This window comes from Triticum urartu, chromosome 5 (assembly GCF_003073215.2).
Source record: "Triticum urartu cultivar G1812 chromosome 5, Tu2.1, whole genome shotgun sequence".
In the NCBI taxonomy this organism is placed as follows: domain Eukaryota; kingdom Viridiplantae; phylum Streptophyta; class Magnoliopsida; order Poales; family Poaceae; genus Triticum; species Triticum urartu.
This window is the reverse complement of record NC_053026.1, coordinates 581,401,902-581,423,409: the sequence shown is the minus strand read 5'-3', so window position 1 is coordinate 581,423,409 and position 21,508 is coordinate 581,401,902. Positions and strand designations below refer to the sequence as shown.

At 42.0% G+C, this 21,508-nt stretch overlaps 1 pseudogene; it reads right to left on the bottom strand.

The window, feature by feature from the left end:
- Positions 1-21,508, bottom strand: part of LOC125510935 — a 38,703-nt pseudogene that overhangs the window by 5,108 nt on the left and 12,087 nt on the right.

Genomic DNA, 21,508 nt, shown 5'->3' with positions numbered 1-21,508 from the left:
CAAGCATTTGAAAGTAAACTGATTAAAAGCTACAACTAATTTTTTTGGTTTTTCTTAAGGTTTATTAAACACACAAAAAGAAAGCATAAAAGGAAATAAAGTAGCATGGATGATACAATGAAAAAGTATGAGCACCGACATCTAGCAATGAGTGTGTGAACATAAATATAATGTCGGTGAGAAGTACGTACTCCCCCAAGCTTAGGATTTTGGCCTAAATTGGTCTATGGCCATTGCTGGCCTGGCTGATATCCATAGTAAAAGTTGGGGTCGTACTGAGATGCAGCGGCTATCGCCTCCTGAGCTGCAGCGTGGCGATGAGCGGCCTCCGCTCTCCTCTCATACTCATGTGCCTCCTCTCTGGTAATAACATATCTTCCTTTTGCCTGATGATCAAAGAAGGCAGGAGCAGGGAGAGTAATATGGCCAGCACGGCATCTGTCAAAGATTAGTCGATATTAGAGAGGTGATTCATTCCTCTCGATAAACTGGTGGTGAACCATAGCATTAAAGTCTAGGTAAGCAGGGGGTAATTCAATATCATCTTCGCGTATGGCTATACCAAGAAAATTAGCTATGCGGGTTGCATAAATTCCTCCAAAGAAATCTCCATTAAATCTATTAAGATGCAACCTACGTGCAACAATGGCTCCCAAATTATAAGATTTATCTCCTAACACAGCACTCCTAAGAATACTGAGGTCAGGGACACACATGTGACATGCCTCATCTTTACCATTGATGCATCTACCTATGAAGAGAGCAAAATAATGTATAGCAGGAAAGTGAATGCTCCCTATGGTAGCTTGCATTATATCTCTAGATTCCCCCACAGTTATACTAGCAAGAAAATCTCTAAATTCAGATTTGCGAGGATCCCTGATACTACCCCATTGTGGAAGTTTGCAAGCGGTGGTAAAATCCTCTAAGTCCATAGTGTATGAATTTCCATAAAGATCAAACAGGACAGTTGGAGAATTACGTGAAGATGAAAATTCAAACCTCCTCACAAAGGAACTAGTGAGATAATGATACTGGCTGCACTTCTCTTCCTCGAAGCTCACAAGATCAGCGTTACACAAATATGCGTTAAATTCTTCCTTAATTCCCGCTCGATCCATAAAGTTTTTCGAAGGCCATTCACAAGGACGCACTGGAGCGTTTCTTGGTGACTCATCATCAGCATCACGCATTGCAAGCCTGGGCTCTTGTTTCATTGAAGAGCCACCTTGGTACATTTTCCTAAACATATTTCTTCCTCTGAAAAATTTCTGAAATTTTTAGTAACTTTAAAATAAAAGTGAACAAAGCTCAATAATATTGATAGCAACTACTCCTACAAGTGCCTAGAGCCTATATCATGCATCAAAACTACTTTTGACCATATAAATTTGACATGCAAGCTCAAGAACAGGGTCACCTAAGCAGCACAAATTTGCAATGAATAAATCACTAGAACAAAAACTAATTGGACCAATGGAGGAGTCACATACCAAGGAACAATCTCCCCGAGCAGTTTTGTGAGAGGTGCTTTGAGCAAGGAGATCGAAAATGGCAGCAAAACGAGCTTGGACTCGGGTTTGAGCTGGTTATTCATGTTTGTGGGAGGAAGAAGGAGTGTGTGGGTGAAAGGATAAGTGGAGGAGGGCCACCGTGGGCCCACGAGGCAGGGGCGCGCCCTCCACCCTCGAGGCCAGGTGGATGGCCCCCCTGCTATGTTCTCAGTGCCAAATATTCTCAAATATTCTAGAAAAATCATATTTAAATTTCAGGGCATTTGGAGAACTTTTATTTTCGAGGTATTTTTATATTGCACAGATAATCAGATAACAGACAAAAAAATACTATTTTTATTTTATTTAATATAAATAACAGAAAGTAAAAGTGGGGTACAGAAGGTTGTGCCTTCTAGTTTCATCCATCTCATGATCATCAAAAAGAATCAACTAACAAGGTTGATCAAGTCTTGTTAACGAACTCATTCCGAATAACATGGAACCGGAGAAATTTTGAATAACACTATGTTACCTCAACGAGGATATGCACCTCCCCAATAATAAGAATATCATATTTCTTCTTGACAGTATGAAGAGGAAATTCAAAACCTCCAAATATAATCAATGGGATTTTTCCAATAGAGTTGATACTATGAACTTGAGGTTGTTTCCTCGGAAAGTGTACCGTGTGCTTATTACCATTAACATGAAAAGTGACATTGCCTTTAGTGCAATCAATAACAGCCCATGCAGTATTTGAAAAGGGTCTTCCAAGAATAATAGACATACTATCGTCCTCGGGAATATCAATAATAACAAAGTCCATTAAAATAGTAACATTTGCAACTACAACATGCACATCCTCACAAATACCGACAGGTATAGCAGTTGATTTATCAGCCATTTGCAAAGATATTTCAGTAGGTGTCAACTTATTCAAATCAAGTCTATGATATAAAGAGAGAGGCATAACACTAACACCGGCTCTAAGATCACATAAAGCAGTTTTAACATAGTTTCTTTTAATGCAGCATGGTATAGTAGGTACACCGAGATCTCCAAGTTTTTAGGTATTCCACCCTTAAAAGTATAATTAGCAAGCATGGTGGAAATTTCAGCTTCCGGTATCTTTCTTTTATTAGTAACAATTTCTTTCATGTACTTAGCATAAGGATTCATTTTAAGCATATCAGTTAATCACATACGCAAAAAGATAGGTCTAATCATTTCAGCAAAGCGCTCAAAATCCTCATCATCTTTTTTCTTGAATGGTTTGGGAGGAAAATGCATGGGTTTCTGAACCCAAGTCTCTCTTTCTTTACCGTGTTTCCTAGCAATAAAGTCTTTCTTATCATAACGTTGATTCTTTGATTGTGGGTTATCAAGATCAACAGCAGGTTCAATTTCTATATCATTATCATTACTAGGTTGAGCATCATCATGAACATTATCATTAACATTATCACTAGTTTCAGGTTCATTACCAGATTGTGTTTCAGCATCAGAGACAGAAATATCATTTGGATTCTTAGGTGTTTCAATAACAGGTTCACTAGAAGCATGCAAAGTCCTATCATTTTTCTTTTTCTTCCTTTTAGAAGGACTAGGTGCATCTATATTATTTCTCTGAGAATCTTGCTCAATTCTCTTAGGATGGCCTTCAGGATACAAAGGTTCCTGAGTCATTCTACCACCTCTAGTCATAACTCTAACAGCATTATCATTATTCTTACTATTCAATTCATTGAGCAAATCATTTTGAGCTTTAAGTACTTGTTCTACTTGAGTGGTAACCATAGAAGCATGTTTACTAATAAGTTTAAGTTCACCTTTGACATTAGCCATATAATCACCCAAGTGTTCAAGCATATTTGAATTGTATTTCAATTGTCTACCAAAATAAGCATTGAAGTCTTTTTGCTTAGCCATAAATTTATCAAACTCATCTAAGCATGGGCTAGCAAACTTAGTAAATGAGATTTCAGCTTTATCATATCTATAAAGAGAATTTACCTTTACTACCTGTGTCGGGTTATCAAGACCATGAGTTTTTTCAATAGGTAATGGATTAAGATCATATGTTTCTTCAACAGGCGGTACATTAAGACCGTGTAATTCTTCAATAGGAGGTAAATTCTGGATGTGGAGTTTCTACACCTGAGCTCATATGCTCCTGTCGTGAACAGTAAAATAAATAAAATAGAAAACATTTCAAAAAATTCTGAAAAAAATTGTGGCATACTTTAAGAAATGTTTGTTGTGCATGCAAAATTTCATCACAAAATGACATTGGTGGAAGGCATGGTAAAAAGCCAAAATCGATACTCTATAAATGTTACTTTCAAACGCATTTTGGAGCTTTTATTTTGTTTTTTTTGCCACGACTTCCACGAATATGATTTCATGATGAAATTTTGCATGCACAACAAACATTTCTTAAAGTATGCCATAAAAAAATTTCAGAATTTTTTGAAATGTTATTATATTTTATTTAGTTTACTGTCCACACCAGGAGCATATGAGCTCAGATGTAGAAAGGTATTTTCGGTAAATTCTTAACATCTTCAGCTTTAATACCTTTTTCTTTCATAGATTTCTTTGCCTCTTGCATATCTTCAGGACTGAGAAATAGAATACCCCTCTTCTTCGGAGTTGGGTTAGGAATAGGCTCAGGAATTGGCTCCAGAGGTGTCCAATTATTTTCATTTGTCAACATATTATTCAATAGAATTTCAGCTTCAGCCGGCGTTCTTTCCCTGAAAACAGAACCAGCACAACTATCCAGGTAATCTCTGGAGGCATCGGTTAGTCCATTATAAAAGATATCAAGTATTTCATTTTTCTTAAGAGGATGATCAGGCAAAGCATTAAGTAATTGGAGAAGCCTCCCCCAAGCTTGTGGGAGGCTCTCTTCTTCAATTTGCGCAAAATTGTATATATCCCTTAAAGCAGCTTGTTTCTTATGCGCAGGGAAATATTTAGCAGAGAAGTAATAAATCATATCCTGGGGACTACGCACACAACCAAGATCAAGAGAATTAAACCATATCTTAGCATCACCCTTTAATGAGAACGGAAATATTTTAAGGATATAAAAGTAACGAGTTTCTCTCCTCATTAGTGAACAGGGTAGCTATATCATTTAATTTAGTAAGATGTGCCACAACAATTTCAGATTCATAGCCATGAAAAAGATCATATTCAACCAAAGTAATTATATCAGGATCAACAGAGAATTCATAATCCTTATCAGTAACACAGATAGGTGAAGTAGCAAAAGCAGGGTCAAGTTTCATTCTAGCATTTAGAGATTGCTGATTTCATTTACCTAATAACCTCTTGAGTTCGTATCTATCTTTGCAAGCTAAAATAGCTAAAGAAGCTTCTTTATCAAAAACATAACCCTCGGGAATAATAGGAAAGTCTTCATCACTAATTTCATGAGTATTATTAGATTCAATATTTTCAATCTCTCTAGCCCTAGCAAGTTGTTCGTCAAGAAATTCACCAAGTGGCACAGTAGTATCAAGCATAGAAGTAGTTTCATCCTAAGTATCATGCATAGAAAAAGTAGCATCATCAATAACATGCGACATGTCAGAACGAATAGCGGAAGCAGGTTTAGGTGTCGCAAGCTTACTCAAAACAGAAGGTGAATCAAGTGCAGAGCTAGATGGCAGTTCCTTACCTCCCCTCGTAGTTGAGGGATAAATCTTGGTTCTTGGATCTTTCAAGTTCTTCATAATGATAAGAAGATATAAATCCCAAGTGACTCAGAGAATAGAGCTATGCTCCCCGACAACGGCGCCAGAAAATAGTCTTGATAACCCACAAGTATAGGGGATCGCAACAGTTTTCGAGGGTAAAGTATTCAACCCAAATTTATTGATTCGACACAAGGGGAGCCAAAGAATATTCTCAAGTATTAGCAGCTGAGTTGTCAATTCAACCACACCTGGAAACTTAGTATCTGCAGCAAAGTGTTTAGTAACAAAGTAATATGATAGTAGTGGTAACGGTAGCAAAAGGTAACAGTAGTAAAAGTAATGTTTTTGGTATTTTGTAGTGATGGTAGCAATAGCAGCGGAAAAGTAAATAAGCGAAGAACAATATATGGAAAGGTCGTAGGCAATGGATCAGTGATGGAGAATTATGCCAGACGTGGTTCATCATGTAACAATCATAACCTAGGGTGACACAAAACTAGCTCCAGTTCATCAATGTAATGTAGGCATGTATTCCGAATATAGTCATACGTGCTTATGGAAAAGAACTTGCATGAAATCTTTTGTCCTACCCTCCCGTGGCAGCGAGGTCCTTACGGAAACTAAGGGATATTAATGCCTCCTTTTAATAGAGTACCGGAATAAAGCATTAAGAATACATGAACTCCTCAAACTATGGTCATCACCGGTAAGTATCCCGATTATTGTCACTTCAGGGTTAACGGATCATAACACATAATAGATGACTATAGACTTGCAAGATAGGATCAAGAACTCTCATATATTGATGAAAACATAATAGGTTCAGATCTGAAATTATGGCACTCGGACCCTAGTGACAAGCATTAAGCATAGCAAAATCAATCTCAGAACATAGTGGATACTAGGGATCAAACCCTAACAAAACTAACTCGATTACATGATAGATCCCATCCAACCCATCACCGTCCAGCAAGCCTACGATGGAATTACTCACGCACGGCGTTGAGCATCATGAAATTGGTGATGGAGGATGGTTGATGATGACGATGACGACGGATTCCCCTCTCCGGAGCCCCGAACGGACTCCAGATCAGCCCTCCCGAGAGGATTTAGGGATTGGCGGTGGCTCCGTATCATAAAACGCGATGAATTCTTCTCTCTGATTTTTTCCTCCCCGAAACACAATATATAGAGTTGGAGTTGGAGTCGGAGGAGCTCCAGGGGGCCACGAGGTAGGGGGGCGTGCCCCCCACCCTCGTGGACAGGTGGTGGGCCCCCTGGCCTTCATCTTTTACAGGTATTTTTTATATTTTCCAAAAAGTTGCTCCGTGAAGTTTCAGGTCATTCCGAGAATTTCTGTTTCTGCACATAAATAACACCATGGTAATTCTGCTGAAAACAGCGTCAGTCCGAGTTAGTTCCATTCAAATTATGCAAGTTAGAGTCCAAAACAAGGGCAAAAGTGTTTAGAAAAGTAGATACGACGGAGACGTATCAGCCAGCTCCCGTATCACTGTCCCCTGTTCCCAAATATAAGTCTTTTTAGAGATTTCAACAAGGGACTACATATGGAGCAAAATGAGTGAATCTACACTCTAAAACATGTCTATATACATCCGTATGTTATAGTCCATTTGAAACCTCTAAAAAGATTTATATTTAGGAACAGAGGGAATACACGGCTAAATCGTCGGTTACAACATGGGCTACAACCTCAAAGTAGTCTGAGAACCATTCAACATGATCACCATTGTCTAATCCTGCACCCAAAGCTGCGAGCACATTAGATGGCTGGTTACATCCCCTTGGAGCATGAATCACTCTAGCCTCAATCAATGAATAAAGTACGCTTATAGTAATGGGTACTTGATTTCACATAAGAAAATACCCAGCGGCACTTGACCATACGCTTCAAAGCTTACAGCCTGCTTGAGTATCAGACAGTCTGTTTCAAAAATTGCTTGGCCCACACTTAAATAGTGAGCAACTTATCCTTCTCCGCAACCTCAGAATTTTTCTCATGACGTCATGTGCTGAATTACACTCTCATCCGGATTTCCTCCAGCAGCAAGGCATACCATTGCTCCTTCACTTCTTTGCAGTTTAGAAAGAGATGGGCCCCATCTTCGAACAATATGCAACAGACAGCACATCAAACGATTTGCCAACCTAATTTCAAATTAGAACATAGCGAATTATTCAAGCTACAAAAATAGTGCATATGATTCCCTAGCAAATTCGTTCACTACTCTATATTACAAAATGAAGAATTCCTAGATGAAAAATGGTTTAACAGAAAAAGATAAGCACTTGAACAACATGCACTCATTACGTGGTTGTCAGGCATCAATACACTATCAAACGGGTAGGACTGTGAATTACCAAACATACCGGGGAAGCTACAATTCAGGAACTAAACCGACCAGTCGGACATGAGCGGGAAGAAATCTAAACAACTTACTGGAGAAATCTAAACGATGGGCACAACACTCTCACTCATCCATCCCACGCCCCTCACTCTTTCTCTTTCCCCTTCATCTCGCCGCGGCAGGCCGGCAACGACGGGCAAGGGCGGTGGCTCTCTTTCCAGCAAGAGGCAGCGCCTCCGGCTCCCGCTGGCCCTACATTGTTGTACCACTCCTCCATCCCGCCCCCAGCCGCGCTGGTGGCACACACACATGTCTGATTTTGGTCGTGGCCACGCCCGGCGACTCGCACGCACCTTGCAGCACGAGGTGGGCTCCTCCGTCCCATGCGCTCAGGGATCTAGCTCGGTGTCCTGGATACCTTCCCCACACCGTGCGCACCTGGATGCACGTAACTGGATGAGGAGGGGATCCTGTGGTGCACCCCAACGTCGACGGCTCCTCTTCGCCACCGAGCTCCTCAACCCGCAGGCCACCCTCCACTGGTCAGCTGCTCCCCACCCCCCCTTCGAATCTGAAACTTTCCTATATTGCGGTCAATATCTATACAATATGGCCAATCTCTTTAATCTCAAGACAAACTGCAGTCCAAGTCACTTGAATGCAATTTTCAGTCAAGTGTTCATTAGTAATACTCCCTTTTTATTGCTATACGATGTCGGATGCCTCATGCTTTTACCATACAAAAGAACAAATGCCTTAGAAAAGAAACACAGTACCTTAGTATTTTTGTTCTTCTCTAGCGAGTAGGAATCCTGTCATCTTCCTCCTGCATTTGTTGAAACACCTCCATTGAATAGGCTAAATTTATCCTACCTGTTAAGTGTCATGCATTGTGAGGAACCTCCAACAACAGCTAGGCTTCATCAGAATCCTTCCCTGAAGGGGTAGCAAGGATGATCCTTCGTTTTGGGGTTACATGAAGTTGTCAAAGTGATGCTGGTTCTCCTCTAGTGGGATTGCTAGATTGTGGCAGAAATGAGATTTTTCTCAAATGAGAATATGCTAGCTTTTCTAGGTCCCCTCATGGTTCCTCTCGAATCTGCATCTTCAGGAACATAAGAAAATCAAAAGCCACTTCCATCTTACTTGAAATAAGCCAAAGAAAGAAGCTGCAAAAAATATGGAAGTCAAGTACATGAGACATTTTCCAATGTGTAAAATCTAGAAAATATATGTGCAGTGCTGAACCGAAGAAACTGATGGTAGCTAACTTCTGAAGCTTTCATCAGGTCTTTTGAGAGATTTCATGGGCGGATCTGGTAAGTCTTTTCAAACCGCCAACATTTTCTTTCACCTATTTCCTTTCTGTAATTGTCCTAATGGGATGAGATGGGTTATCGATTTGGACTGAAAATATGCGGGGGTGAGGAGAGGAAGCGAACCAACCTGGGAGGTGAGGAAACCAACGAGCGAACTAATAAACTATAGTTATGGCTAATTAATTAGTACTCCATATATCCAATAAAATAGTTGGCAAATTAACAGATGGAATAAAATAGTTGGCAAAACTATGTGAACTATTTTCCTGCTTGGTATCCAAACAAAGAACTTATATTTCGCCAGTGTATTGGCCTATCATTCAGTCTTAGGACTCTGCGATATAGTAACTGCTCATCATTTTATTATTGTTCGATAGATTATTTTCAGTTCAGTAGCTGTCATACTCAAATTCCATATTCCATGACAAACCATTAAATTTGAAGAAACACGACGAAGTCTAATTGACACCAATTCTATTAGTATGAAAAAACACAAGTAAATGGGAGTAAACTCTTAAATACGATTTCAGATTTTAGCATACCAAGTAATGTAAAATATACCTATTTATATGTGCTACTATAAAGGGAATAATGACAGTTGAGATGGACAAGTTAGTCATTAGAACAAAAGAAAGGAAGAACAAAGTAGGTGTATTACATGCAGAGGTTGGGCAGATACTGAAATATGACTTTTTCACCGGTTCAACAGTTCCATCTAGGTACCACAACAGATTGCATCATACCTTTCACCCCCTTATCTCCTATATTTATTGAAAATCAAAGCACTATGTCAATTCGCTATTGATGCCAAAAGGGCATTCCATGATGGACTATGCTAACGACGGATTCGAACCTAAGTCTATGCAATACCTATTGAGCCTAATAACCAACTAAACCACCTTTTGTTGTTGTCTATTATAGATAAACAATGTTATTTGAACCTTTCTTATTTCTGCCATATCAGAAAAAAAAAGTTTGGCTTGGTAACTTTGGCATGACCAGCCTGATAACTATGGGTATGAGCAACATGATAACTATACCATGATAAGGCTGATAACTACAGTACGAGAAGGTTAAGGCATGAGGAAGTATGGTAATTTAACACATAAATTACCAATGAAAATGTTTAAAAACTTTTTTCCCTTGGATGAAAGATACCATGGTGTTTAAAATGTAAGATATTAGTTATCAAATCTGTGATGTATACATTATCATGCTTTTTACATAGATATTACCGGGTGTATATTTTTCAACAAAAAAATTTCAGGTCAAAAAATTATAATGGCGTTTGTATGTGAGTTATCAGCTTAGTATGTGTCTATTAACAAGCTATTTACATATAAATTACCGGGGTTGCCCCCCCCCCCCACCCCTCACCACAGTCACCACATTTACCAGGGTCGGGTACATAAATTATCAAGTCTGTGATGTGTGATTTATCATGTTATTTGCATAAGAGTTATCGTGTTATGATTCAACAACTCCTCCCATCCTACCCCGCCGATAAAGTTATCAGGATTGGGTACATAATTTATCATTTCTACGATGTGTGACTTATCATGTTATTTGCATAGAAGTTATCGTGGTATGTTTCAATGACTCCCCCCAACCCCAACCCCACCGACAAAGTTACCAGGACAGGGTACGTAATTTAATGTCTATGATGTGTGAGTTATCATATTATTTGCATAGAAGTTATCGTGGTATGTTTGTTTCAATGACTTCCCCACTCCGGCCCCTCCGACAAAGTTATCAGGACTGGTACATAATTTATCATGTTTACGATGTGTGAGTTATCATGTTATTTGCATAGAAGTTACCGTCGTACGTTTCAACGACACCCCCACCCCGACCCCTCCGACAAAGTTATCAGGTCTACCATGTATGAGTTATCATGTTATTTGCACATAAGTTACCGTGACATGTTTTAGCGACTTGCCCCACCCCATCCTCGCCGACCAAGTTATCAGGTCCTCCATGTTTGAGTTATCATGTTATTTGCACAGAAGTGACCATGGCATGTTTCAGCGACTTGCCCCACCCCCACCCTCACCGACCAAGTTATCAAGACCGGGGTACATAAGTTATCAGGTCCGCCATGTTTGAGTTATCATGTTATTTGCACAGAAATTACCGTGGTATGTTTCAACAACTACCCCACCCCCACCCTCGCCGACAAAGTTTTTAGGACCGGGGTATATAAGTTATCAGGTCTATGAATTTTGAGTTACCATGTTATTTACACGAAAGTTAATGGAGGATATTTCATCACCCCCCCCCCCCCCCCCCGGGTCGGTAAAGTTAGCAGGAACGGGGTACCTAAGCGCGGAAAAAATCAAACAGTAAATTAACTCGTTTTTATGCATACGTAGTAGCGGAGACATGTTAAATAGCCCATTTACTTTCTTTTGTTCAAGAAAGAGATCGTAGGTCAGGTGGTAGGCTAGTTGAGTTGGCTCACTAGTGGTGCAATGATCAAATCCTCTCTTGTTCACATCAATTTTTGCGTGAAAAAATCTCGAACGAAAAAAGATCTGGAGAGGGAAAAATGGATTGGGAAGAGAGCAAGAAAATCAGATCTGGCGAACAAAAGGATCTGGAGAGGAAAAAAATGATAAGATCTGCACTATAGATGGAGGGCTGCACTATAGCAGTGGCCTACTCGCGGTAATCAAGTATCTACAAAATTAGCCCACCTCCTATTTTTTTGAAAAAATGAGCCAACAACCAAGGATGACAGAAGCGTGCGTGCCTGTCGCTAACCACCAGTCGGCGGGTACTTAGCTTTCTCGTTCCATGATATCCACTTTGTAGAACACTTACAAGGTATAACTCATATCACTACCCAGGAGAAACCATTCGACAACCTTTTCATCCCCGTTGATGATCCCTGATGTAAGATACTGGAAAAATCTAATTCATAATCCCGAATGCATATATGGAGCACCACACAAGAACTTGTTATTACCAAATATATCACTTCCAAAGAAGTGAAAACAAATAGTACACAACTATGAGCTCAATAAAAACAAGACCGAGAATACGCAAGAGATTTTCACACTGCTTCTTCCTGTGCTTCAGCCTAACAAAATGCATGAGCCATGCCCATGTTTCAACAAATACATAAGCAATTTTTGCCACTGAAGTCATTATTTCAGTAAGTACAAAACAACTAAAGAGAAAACTAAAATGCATGTAAAAAAATCAAACTTGATGAATGAAAAAAAACACGGAGGATGCATGAAGGAGTGCTTACCTCGACCAATGATGATGTTTCATGGAGCAGGTGTGTTGCGTGGAACTAGCCAAACATGAGTGTTTGAATTGTGTACACCTTCATCTTTGTATCTAAGGATGACAGGATGAATCATCAGTAAGCTCTTACCAGTCCATAATAAACTTTGTCTCATAATGTAGTGAGTATTCCTTGTATATGAGCAAATAAATTCTGCATAGAATACCATGCATATACATGCCTAGAATGGTAGTTATAGTGCCTACAAAATGTGGCGGCACAGTTAAAGTTCTTAATCCTCAATGCCAGTCGAGATACTGACATTACAATATATTTAAGATTCCTCGCCAAAAGAATTTACGACCACAAATCAGTAGTGCTTAACCCAAAAAGAAATTTTCAGTTTTTGCCAGAGATCCAAGTTTGCAGAACGGTAGGACCGGTGGCCGAATTGTGCTGATAGACGTTGTTGGCAATGTCGTTGATGTCAGAAGCATGCCGCACCTCTGATTGAATGCCTGACAACACCAATGAGTACTGATTGCCATTGAAGAGACCAGCGATGTTCTATAAACACCCACGCATTAAGAAAAGTTCTTTCATGCGTAAGAAAATAAATAGCTAACTGAAAATTAAAGAGAGGATTAGCTATAAAGGTTCAAAAATAGAAATTGCAAACACGTAAGCAATTAAGTACCCTCACAGATAATATGACTCAAGGATGATAAGGAAGTAAATATGTACCCTTGCAGCTCTAGCAATTAGGAAACGGCATCTGAACCGAAGGAACTGGGGTAAGTCGACGCTAGAGACTTGCAATAGAGCTGCTGATGACACATCAAAGCCTGTTGACAGAATAGAATCTTGCATCTTATTTATCAAAAATGTGGCCTTGGTTGGATACCCCGAGCAAGTTTCAATATTAAGACTAAGCAAGGAAAATTTACCAAGATCAGGCTGGCAACAATTACAGCCTAATATCGTGAACACCGCTAGAACCTCCAGAGAAATGGTAGAAACACTTCAAAAATACTGCTACTAACTAAAAGAACGTTAAAAAGGAGGAGTGCCACACTGATGGTATTAACTAAAGAGTAAAGAGCAGTAAGAACAGGATGTTTAGTACAGTTACCTTTAAATAGACCGAACAATGTAGAATAATTGGTCTTCAACCCACGCCCTTCATGCCCATTGATGCTGCAATATTACGATCAGGGATAAGTCAATATAAAGGGTGTAAGAAATATCCTCCCAAAAGTGAAGAAGGAAACATATGTGGTTACATAAGTACCATGCATTCCTATTTTGCAGTTATCAGAACAACAGAACACCAGTGTTGATGTTTATCGTCTTGTAAGGTGCCAAAGGACATCAAATTTTATTCTTGACTACTTCTTTTCATCATTAGAAGCTGAGATCAAAAATACATTTCCTGACAACCAAAAAAAGAGTAGTGACAGCTTAGATCTGCTAGGGATATATACATGATCAATTTCGAACATTCGGACGAACATTCTATGAGGTGTCCAAGTTGCAAATTCACACACCCAAAATTTGCAAGGCTGAGAGAGGGGTAACTACCAAGCATCACCCTATGTTGATCAAAGAACATCAGTATACGCACTCAAACACTACAGTGGAAGTGTGTTGAATCAGATGTGGACTTGCAGTTTTGTTGCATTTTTATGTCTACATTTGATCCAATCTAGCATACACTAATAATAGCTCTAATATAGTCCCATCTTATCACCAAGGATGACACTTTTACTGATATAAAATCTATAACACGTCAGAAGTTAACAAGAAAACAAATTCAAAGAACGAACCTGGAGACGGAGCGTGCTCATCAGTTGTCACGGCCATGTTGGCGGCGTGTGGGGATCCGAGGCGACGGCGGTGTCCTGGTGATCTGCGACGGCGGCAAGGCCGGTCCTGAGATTTCGGGGGCCCGGGGCGAAACGAAAACATGGCCTCTTAATGTATACATACAAAAATAGTCAATATATGTAAGTATATTGATATGCTCAGGCAAAGTTACAAAGCCACACAACATACAAGATCAACTAATATAATTTTACTAATTATTATGGCATACTCACAAACCAATAATTTTCCAGTACAGTCTATCCTTAGGTAATGTACAATCATTTGATTATCAATGGTCATGTTGCAACAATGAACTAAAAGTGTGTCTCGAAAATTATGACAGCAAATCTTGGAGACATGGCTAAAGGAAAACCTATGATTGAAGTGCTCAGACAAGAAAAGTGAGGCAAGTGATGCAGAAAAATCATTATGAATATTTGGACCTACGTTCTCCAAGACATGTATACAAGTCAGATGTTCTTATGCAAAAAGTGAGCAACCATGAGTAAGTTAGTACTGCCTGTACAACGCTCACTTGCGCTAGTTAATACCAACTTAACAGTAAACGGCAAACAATTAGGGATGGCAGTTTTGCCCATGGGTATGGGTACCCGCGGGTACCCTACCCGAAAATAGTGGGCATGGGTGAGACTTTTTACCACTTCATACCCATGGGTATGGGTATCCATACCCGCCAAAAACATGGGTAGGGTATGGGTATGAAATTATACCCATGGGTAACCCAATGGATACCCAGAAAATTAATAAATAAATTAAACCCTATAATATGTGAGTAAATAATTATCTTGAGTTCTTAACTAGCCCACGGACCATAGGCCATAGACGGCCATCGCCCCAGTACTATCTTCTATGCTTTTCCTTGAAGCAATCAAGAGCCGGGTTACTAAATCCTCGTCGATTCATCCCCAACCAAGGCTATATATTATACCCACCGGATGGGTACCTGAATTTAGACCTTTTTCTAATCTTACTTTTGTCATGTCAATGCTATATATTGTACCCACCGGATACCCAGTGGGTATAGGATACCCGATGGGTATGGGCATGAGTACCAATTTACGCCCATGGATAGTGAAGTGGGTGGGTATAGAAAAAAGATTTTGGTATGAGTTTGGGTAGAAAAGTGTCGTACCCGCCCATACCCTACACATTGCCATCCCTACAAACAATAGACACCGAATATATTAATCAGCTAGATATTTGAAGAGAAAATGCAGTCTTACCTTCCGTCAGGGGGTAGCCACCAAGAGCATGGACTTCAACCACGCAGCAGCAGCAGCAGCAGCGACTACAGGCAGAAGCTTTGCCATGAGAGGCAACCTGTCTCCGCGGATGACAACAAGACCATCGCAAGTTCATAATCCTGATGCCCGCGGCGGATGGAAAGCCGAAAGAACTCAAAGAAGTGCGAGGAAGAGCGGACCGGCCGCGGCATCGTGGATAGTCAAATCGGAAGGATGAATCGAGGATGGAATAGACCCTGATTAATCGCGACCTAATTTTCAGCGTGGCGCAGTACAAAGGACGACGTCCTGGGGCTGGGGGTCCCCCTCGGCCTCGGGGGCCCGGGGCGGCCGCCCCCTGGTGAGAGATGACGAAAAAAACCAACAAAAATAAACTGGACGAAAGTGTTGGGACGAAAATAAACCCGAAACGGAGACTACCAACTGAGACATTAGGAGTAGAGATATATCTATATGTGGTAGTCCATTTGAAATCTCTAAAAAGATAAATATTTAGGAACGGAGGGAGGGAGTACATTATAAGCAGAATCGCAGCATGTGCATGCCTGCCGTTAGATGAAAACCCAACGCTTATGATAGATCCACGTCGATAGCTGTTTTATCTCCTCTCTTCTATACACAGCAGCACACAGGCAAACCGAACTGCTAAAAATAATTATGTAATTAGGGGAAAATCTCCCCTTGCCCAAACCGTCATTGCGGTTTGTCCCGCAACCGATGCCTCCCTTCGATCTCCTGGAACCGACGCCTCCTCGAGGGATCGTCGTGTCTCTTCGGGACATATAAAAGGGGGTCTGTAACCATCGATCAAGGGATTCGATCATTCTGATTCAAAACACGTTATCACGCACGTAGAACAGCCAGCGAGAGCAAAAGGCAACAGAGAAAGGAGAAGAGAGGAAGCACTCGCCGCCGGTGAGATGACAGGCCTCGTCTCCTTCTTCCTCCGTCTGATCCGCGAGGACGGTCGCCGCTACCGCCTCATTGCCCTTCGCCGCCATGGAGTTGGTGGCCACCGCCGTTTCCGTCGCCAGATGCAAACCATTCGTCGATTCGGCCGCAGCGCCGCTGACATGGCGCTCCTGGCCGCCACCGTGCCGCTGGACGTGGTGCTCCTGGCCGCCACCGCGCCGCTGGACGCCCCCCCCCCCCCCCCCGCGGTGCTCCCCTCGCTCCTGGACGCAACCACGATGGTGCTCCCTGCGCCCGTGGCCAGGCGCCCATGGGGTTCGACCCCTGGCTAGTGGCCGGCCCGAGCGCCTCCATGGTGCACAGGGCTGCAACCGCGCCTGCACCGCCCCCTGGATCTCCGCCTCCACCACCTCCTCCACCGGTCGCGTGGCTCGCGCCGTCGACGCCAACACCCGCCTCCGAGGCCGCTGGCCCGCCCGGATACTGCCATGTGCCGATGCGCGTCGTCGTGAACGAGGAGGAGGCGCTCGCCTTCATCTCCCCGTCGACCGGGCCTCCGGAGTAGTCCGCCTTGGAGTCGGCATGGAGGGCGCCGCCGCCGGCGGCGGCACGCCTCAACAGGAGACAGCCGCGGGCTCGAGCAGCCGCACGGAGCGGCGCTTCGGCCGCCTCTTCGGGCGCGCCGTTGCAGCCCTCGACCGCCGCCCCGGCCATCGCCCAGGCTCATGGGCTCCGGCGAACCTCGGCTTCACTGCTACTCCACTGCGCCAGGCCTCCACCGTCGTCATCTCCTCTTCAGATGAAGAGGCCTCGTCGGTGTCGCGTCGCTGACACCTAAAGATGCGAGGGGAGGCGCCGGCGCTCGCCCCGGTCGTCGGCGACTGGGCTCCCTGCTCCTTGCGAGCGCAGGTGGTGGTGGGGATCGAGCGTGGTGCGGGTCCTTATCCGTAACCGCCCCACCTCTCGCCTCCTCTTATGCGGTGTGGGTGGCTGCAGGCTGGCCTCGGTCGGTGATGGCAGGCCCAGGCCCAGGCGATTGGCCTACTCTCTTCAAGTTTTTTTTAATCTCTGTTTTTATTAGTCTAGTACTAATTATTGTATATGGTGCAGTTTTAGACTCTGTTTAGTACCTAGTTTGACTACTACTTACATACTAGTCCAGTTCTAGATTAAATCTGACTAGGACTTGTGTAATTATTAGTGTGTTTATATTATGTAATGGATTGATAATATAAATAAAGTACTGGATTTCATCTGGGAAGAATGACATGTTCGATGTGTTTACCACATCTCATTTTTATCGAACATGTCTTTGCGATTGAGGTCTTCTCTCGCATATCAAACTTGCAAATTTTTGGATGTTTCTCCCTCATCTTATTTGGAATCACAAGGTAATGAGTTGTGATCTACTGCTCATTTGCAGAATATCCTCTCTTACTGTGAGGTCTACGCTTTGTCATTCTCGACAAATGATTACCTCCAACGTGTATTCCTTATATCTGAATTGTAGCATACACAAGGTAATGGCGATGTAGCCTATTACTGTGAGATCTATGTGATCTTCAAAGTGTTATGTTCACACAATTGAGGTTGAGAATTTTTCAAGTTTAGACTTGAGTATCAATTTTTGCATTCTTATTACACAACCATGATGGTTTTTAATTTACCACCGGTAAATTAATTATCTCTGGTTTCCCATGTAGGCAAAGATGACTGCCAAAGAGTTTGAGGAGCTTGCCCTCAATGGCCACAACTACCCTACATGGGCTATGGACATCAAGATCAGTCTTGCGTCCCGTGGGATAGCGCGTGAAATACAACCCCCGGAGACCCCTCTCCCGGATGAGGCCATGCCGCTGACAGAACAGCAGAACTATGCTGCCTTATTCATCATAAGGCACCATATTCATCCAGATCTCAAGTCTGAGTATTTACAGGAGGAATCTCCTAGTAGTCTATTTCTGGCCCTTAAAACGAGGTATGAACAGTAGAAGGCAGTAGTCCTGCCCGAAGCACTCCATGATTGGACTCATCTTCGTCTTTAGGATTTCAAGTCCATCGGTGAGTACAATCATGTTGTTCATAAGATATGTTCCAAACTGCGCTTTTGTGAGAAGGAACCTACTGAGGGGGAGAAGATAGTGAAAACTTTGTCTACTATGCTCCCTTCAGATAGGATCCTCCAACAGCAATACCGTGCTCGTAACTACACTGTCTATTCCGAGCTTATTCACATGTTACTTCAAGCTGAAAAGCATGATGAGCTACTCACTAAGAATGGCTCTCAGCGCCTAGTTGGGGCACAACCTTTACCTGAAGTTCATCTGAATGTTGCAAATAGACAAAAGTTTAATGGTACCTCTCGAGGTAAACAATCCAATTCCGAGCATAAGCGAAAGCACAATGGGAACAGGAGATCTAGATACCCACACAAGGGAAAAGGCACTTCAAAGCCCAGGTTTGATAAATCTAAGCTTTGTAACAAGTGTGGATGCTCCACGCATTCTACTGAAAAGTGCACAATGACCAAGCATCTGGTTATGTTGTACCAGCAATCTCAGGGACGCAAAGCACCTCAAGGGAAAAGGTTTAAAGCCAACTTCAACCTTCATCCGTATAGCGCAAAAGGAGTTGGTGGTTCGCACGATGTTCCTCCTGGACCGAGCAATGCCGTGGTTCCTTATCTGCCTGAGGCTACTGCTGAAATGGAGAACACGTTGATTGAGTACACTGCAAACAACGTGTTTGGCAACTTCGACTAGTCCCTCAATCTCCTTAGTAATCTACTTAATTATGTCCATTTGTGATGATTGTAATAAGAACATAAGTTTGTTGTTGTCTTTATATTGTATTGTATCAGCACATTTGATATAATAAAGATTGTATTCTATATATTACTATGAGGTTTTCTTATTGAAAATTCTTTGTTTTACATAGTTTTCTACGGGGACAATCCGATGGAAGAGGAATTATCCCTTGTGGACAGTGGTGCCACAAACTCCATACTGAGGGAGATGAAATATTTCCAAACTCTAAAAAAGACGAATGGAGATATTCTAACTATCGCTGGACGCGATACTGTGATTGTTGGTACTGGACGTGCCATATTCACCCTCCCAAGTGGTACATATGTGACAATTGAGGATGCTTTACTGTATCCCGATTCTGCATGTACCCTGATCAGTTATCGAGATATCCGTAAAAATGGTTTTCATATTGAAACCCATGAAGACAACAAAGAGGAGTATCTACTCTTTACTAAAGATGACGGATATGGCAAAAAGGTACATGAGAAAATTCCTTCTCTATCGTCTGGTTTGTACTATACGTACATCAAACCCGTGGAACATGTTGCATACAAAGTAATTTTTCAGAATGTTAACGCATTCCAAACCTGGCATGATCGCCTAGGCCATCCTGGAATAGGGATGATGAGAAAAATTACTAGCAATTCCATTGGTCATAATTTGCTTGAGTCAAAATTTCCTCAATCTTCTGATTTTGTGTGCACATCTTGTGCCACGGGAAAGCTAATTTTGAGGCCCTCACACCTCAAAATACAAGCTGAACCACTTCAGTTCCTTGAACGTATTCAAGGAGACAATTGTGGTCCCATTCAGTCATTATCTGGACCTTTTCGGTATTTCATGGTTCTGATTGACGCATCTACACGATGGTCACATGTGTGTCTTCTATCCACACGAAACTATGCATTTGCCAAGATAATGAGACAAGTCATTAAGTTGCAAGCCCATTATCCTAAAAGTCGAATTAAATCAATTCGAATGGACAATGCTGCAGAATTCTCCTCACGTGCTTTCAATGATTATTGCATGGCTTTGGGGATTGAAGTTCAGCATTCTGTTCCATATCTCCATACACAAAATGGTTTGGCTGAAGCATTGATTAAGAGGATCAAACTCATTGCAAGACCTTTGTTGACGAATTGCAACTTGCCAACCTCTTGTTGGGGTCACGCCATTTTACACACTGCTGACTTGATACAATTGAGGCCAACTGCATATCACAGTTCTTCCCCTCTGGAATTGGTACGTGGAATCCTCCAAGCATTTCCCATCTGCGTAAGTTTGGATGTGCTGCATACATCCCGATCTCACCACCACAGCGGACATCTATGGGCCCACACAGGAAGTTGGAGATCTATGTGGGGTACAAATCGCCGTCGATTATTAAGTACCTGGAACCCCTGACTGGGGATCTGTTCACAGCCCGTCACGCTGATTGCATATTTAATGAGGAACATTTTCCGGCATTAGGGGGAGATTTCAAGTACCGGAAAGAATGCCCGGAAATTGATTGGAATGCTCATTCCATTTCATCCTCTGATCCACGTACCCATGAGACCGAACTTCAAGTTCGGAAGATCATTAATTTGCAACATCTTGCAAATAATCTGCCAGATTTATTTACTGATTTGAAAGGTGTTACAAAATCCTTAAACCCGGCCAGAAACGCGCCAGAAAGAGTGGAGGTACCAATAAAAACCACTCAACTCCCTATTCCTAAAAAGAGGGGTTTCTGACGCGCTAGAAGCAAAGGAAATCGAGGAGAAAAACCTCGGAGTCAATAAATGCAGGTCAACTCAACGTTGACAAACACCTGATGGGTAGTATACACCCAATGGAAGGGCAACCTCCACAACCCAGTTCCAGTGTGCACAAACTGTTGGAAATATGCCCTAGAGGCAATAATAAAAGCATTATTATTATATTTCCTTGTTCATGATAATTGTCTTTATTCATGCTATAACTGTATTATCCGGAAATCATAATACACGTGTGAATACATAGACCATAATATGTCCCTAGTAAGCCTCTAGTTGACTAGCTCGTTGATCAACAGATAGTCATGGTTTCCTGGCTATGGACATTGGATGTCATTGATAACGGGATCACATCATTAGGAGAATGATGTGATGGACAAGACCCAATCCTAAGCATAGCGCAAGATCGTGTAGTTCGTTTGCTAGAGCTTTTCCAATGTCAAGTATCTTTTCCTTTGACCATGAGATCGTGTAACTCCCGGATACCGTAGGAGTGCTTTGTGTGTACCAAACGTCACAACGTAACTGGGTGACTATAAAGGTGCACTACAGGTATCTCCGAAAGTGTCTGTTGGGTTGACACGGATCGAGACTGGGATTTGTCACTCCGTATGACGGAGAGGTATCACTGGGCCCACTCGGTAATGCATCATCATAATGAGCTCAAAGTGACCAAGTGTCTGGTCACGGGATCATGCATTACGGTACGAGTAAAGTGACTTGCCGATAACAAGATTGAACGAGGTATTGGGATACCGACGATCGAATCTCGGGC